This window comes from Theropithecus gelada, chromosome 8 (assembly GCF_003255815.1).
Source record: "Theropithecus gelada isolate Dixy chromosome 8, Tgel_1.0, whole genome shotgun sequence".
In the NCBI taxonomy this organism is placed as follows: Eukaryota; Metazoa; Chordata; class Mammalia; order Primates; family Cercopithecidae; genus Theropithecus; species Theropithecus gelada.
Window position 1 is genome coordinate 125,850,012 of NC_037676.1, and position 4,056 is coordinate 125,854,067.

The window sequence follows — 4,056 nt, forward strand, 5'->3', positions numbered from 1 at the left end:
GTATGTTTTATAATGTACATAAACGATACGGGGGGTGTGTGTGTGTGTACTCAAAACTTTATCACTCGTAAGGGTATGTAGTCAAATGGTTAGAGAAGTCTGCTCCATGCTGCCATCAGAAGACCTTTCCAATATGCAAATTTGATCACGTTGTTCTGTCTTGCATATCCCTCAGTGGCTTCCCATTGCTTTTAAGAAAGTTTGCAGCGACTCACCTAAGTCTCTTGCCTCACTCTGCACCTTGCTTTCTTTGCTCTGGCCCCAATGGCAGTTTGCAGGGCAAACTCGTGCACAGTGCACATATTGGCCCACGTTTCCTCCTGCCCAGGGTCTTTGCACATTCTTCCTCCTCTGCTTTCCTTCTCAATGACAGTTTCACTTCCTTAGGGAATCCTTTGATTCCCTCTAGTCCAGATCTGGTTTCCTGAATGTGAGCCATTCTTATGGAACTGAATTCTTTTCCTTCATTGCACCTGTCTCAGTCTGTCACAATAGATTGATTTTAGTGATGGCTAACGTCTCTTCCTTCCTCTAGACTGTAATCTCCAAGAAGATGCTACACATGACCTTTTCTACCTATCCCCAGTGTCTAATGATGTGGCCAGCACATAGTAGGCATTCAACAAACTGTGGATTAAATGAAGGCTTGTCATCATTCAAGGTTAAAAAAGTGTAAAGGTCAGATGTAATCCCTGTGAACCAGTTGGTGGATGAATCATCATTGCATAAGTTCAACACTGGAAGAGATAAAGAACAATACAAGACAACAATTCAAGTTCACGGGCGGTGTGTGGTTAATTGCCAAACAGGCACCATGGATGTCAAATGCATTAGGTTCAAAGAGAGAACACTGTGGGGTGGGCTGGGCTGATTTCAGACAGTATTGCCCTTTGAAATATAAAAGCCACATGTGAACAAACACATATTGATGTCCTGGAATCTGAACTTCTTGCTTGTAATACTGAAAGCATAATTTAATTTTGATTTACAAGAGGCTCTAATTTGACCCTGAAGTCATCATGATAATGTTATCTTCCCAGCTCATTCCCACGTGAATGAAATCTGCTGTTTTATCAGGCTCTGCATCCACCAAGCCTTGAAGATGGGACTGTGGTTTATCAGCGATAACATCTTTCCTTAGGTCTTGCAAAAGTCCCTCCAAGTCTGACTCCTGACTGAGCTTTCATATGTTTTCTTTTTTTGTGGTTTTGTAATAAAGGGATTTGTTTTTATATGATCTGGTAGAGAACCAACTCTTGGTATTAATTTAGAAGGTTGTAGGCTGATTTGTGAAGCTCAGCCTGACATTCATATGATCTGAGCTTCTTTTTTCCCAAGAGAAGCTCTGTTTGCATTGGTTGTAGTTTCAGCATATACTTGTTTATTTTTTTTATTGGTTTCTAATTTGTCTCCCTTGTCTAGAATGTAAGCTTCATGAAAGCAAGGACCTTAACTGCCGTGTCCCCATTGTAACCTCAGCACCTAGGATAGGGCAAGACAGAAACGCAGGAGTGCCCCTTTGTCTTTCTCCTCTTTGCTCCCTATTTTGAATCCAGCATTGAGTTGTGCTGTGCTTCTAAATAACTCTCGAATCTCTCCACTTCTCTTCCCATTAGTCCCACCACCTCCATCATTGCTACACTGGATATTGCAGCAGCCTCCTCCATGTCCTCTCTGGGCTCCTCCGTATCAATCCAGTATTTATTGTAGTATCTCCAAGAATTTGCACACAATGTGATCCATTGGCATGCAGGTACTCAATACATATTTGTTGAATGAATGACTGACTCTAAGGCGAAGGTCTGAAGGAGAGTGGAGTTTATGGTTGCTTTTGAAAGCACATAGGCCAGAAGGCTCTGACCTGCTATTTCAAAATCTCTCATGCTTATAACTTGAGGGCAGGGGACATTTTTCTCCCCATCTTTTTATTTCCTGAAATTGTTTGGCACCAGATGCTTGTTCACAGTAAATGCTGAGAGGACATCAACTAAAGAAATCAAAGAGAATTCTGGATCGTCATTTCACCACAGCAATAGAGAAGGAAGAGCAGGTGGGAGAGGACTGGTTTTAAAATGGGCAGACCTAGAGTGAAGTCCCAGTTCTCACTCAGAACAATGTTGGCAAATCGCTGGACTTCTCAACCTCAGTGTATTCATCTGTATAATTGGCATATCAACAGCAGAAGGCCTTGTCCCAGGGCCACTGCAAGGCACTCTTTCTGGGAAGCACTCTGTAAACAGTGAAATGTCTAGAAATGAGAGTCATGGACTTTGGCCGAAGCAATCAGGAAAGGCTGGGGATTCCCATTGGGTGGTTGGTGATGTTCTTGGCCTTCAGATGGACATTGGACTCAGAGGCTGAACCTGCTGGGTCCAGATTTGCAGGTCTTTTCCTCCATAAGCTCCTCTTGTCACCACCTTCCTTTGTCCCCTCCCTCCCCCACCTCCAGTCTCCCTTTATGCTGGCTCATCAGGCCTGTCTGAATTGCCAGATGAAATGCAACTTGATAGCCTGAGTTATCTAGAATTACATTCCAAAAACATCTCTGCGTTTCCTCAGGGGAGGAAGGAAAACAGGGACCAGGGCACAAGAGGGCATAGAGTACCCTCTAGCCACATTCTATCTTTTCCTTTGTACAATTTGGCCTATGGTTTCCTAAAGAATTTCCCCCAACCATTGCCAGCCCTCTAGATGGAATCAGGAGTCTCCTATTGGGTATGATCTGAGGGGAGTTGGACGACCCTGCCCTAATCTCTCCTATTGGCCTGAAATTCTCAGAGTACCGGAACTTTTGGTTTTGCAGCCAATATGTTTCCACTGAAGGTTATAATTAGCCATTATCACCTGAGTTTCAATTCAGGTTATCTCGAACTCCCTGGGCCTGACACACAAAAGTGATAACTTTTGATAGAAAAGACAGTATCAGGCTGGGCGTGGTGGCTCATGCCTGAAGTCCCAGCACTGTGGGAGGCTAGGAGTTCGAGGCCAGCCTGGCCAACATGGCAAAACCCCATCTCTACCAAAAATACAAAAAACTAGCCAGGTATGGTGGCATTTGCCTGTAATCCCAGAATTCCAGCTACTCAGGAGACTGAGGCATGAGAATCGCTTGAACCCCAGAGGCAGATGGTTGCAGTGAGCCGAGATCACGCTAGTGCATTCCAGCCTGGGGGACAAAGTGAGAATCTATCTAAAAAACATAAAAAAATAAAAAAATAAAAAAAAGAAAAGAAAAGACAGAATCAAGAAAGTACTGATCATGAAGACTATACTTTCAGGGATCATTTCTATAGTTCGTTACTAGAAAAGTTTTTCTGAACATGTAGAGCACCGACAGAAACTGGACCCCTTCCTTACACCTTATATAAAAATTAACTCAAGATAGATTAAAGACTTAAATGTAAAACCCAAACCATAAAATCTCTAGAAGAAAACTTAGGCAATACCATTCAGTACATAGGCATAGGCAAAGACTTCGTGACTAAAACAGCAAAAACAATTGCAACAAAAGCGAAAATTGACAAATGGGATCTAATCAAACTGAAGAGCTTCTGCATAGCAAAAAAACCAAAAACAAACAAACAAACAAAAAACTATCATCAGAGTGAACAGGCAACCTACAGAATGGGAGAAGGCTTTTGTAAGCTACCCATCTGACACAGGTCTAATATCCAGAATCTACAAGGGACTTAAACAAATTTACAAGAAAAAAAACCCCCATCAAAAAGTGGGCAAAGAATATGAACAAACACTTCTCAAAAGAAGACATTTATGCAGCCAACTAACATATGAAAACAAGCTCATCATCACTGCTGGTCATTAGAGAAATGCAAATCAAAACCACAATGAGACACCATCTCAATGCCAGTTAGAATGGCGATTATTAAAACATCAGGAAACAACAGATGCTGGCGAGGCTGTGGAGAAATAGGAACACTTTTACACTGCTGGTGGGAGTGTAAATTAGTTCAACCATTGTGGAAGACAGTGTGGCGATCCCTCAAGGACCTAGAACCAGAAATACCCTTCGACCCAGCCATCGCATTACTGGGTATA

At 42.5% G+C, this 4,056-nt stretch overlaps 1 pseudogene; it reads left to right on the forward strand.

Annotated features, from left to right (window-relative positions):
• Positions 1-3,262: 3,262 nt before the first annotated feature.
• Positions 3,263-3,341, forward strand: LOC112630922 (annotated as a pseudogene).
• The last annotated feature ends 715 nt before the right edge of the window (positions 3,342-4,056 follow it).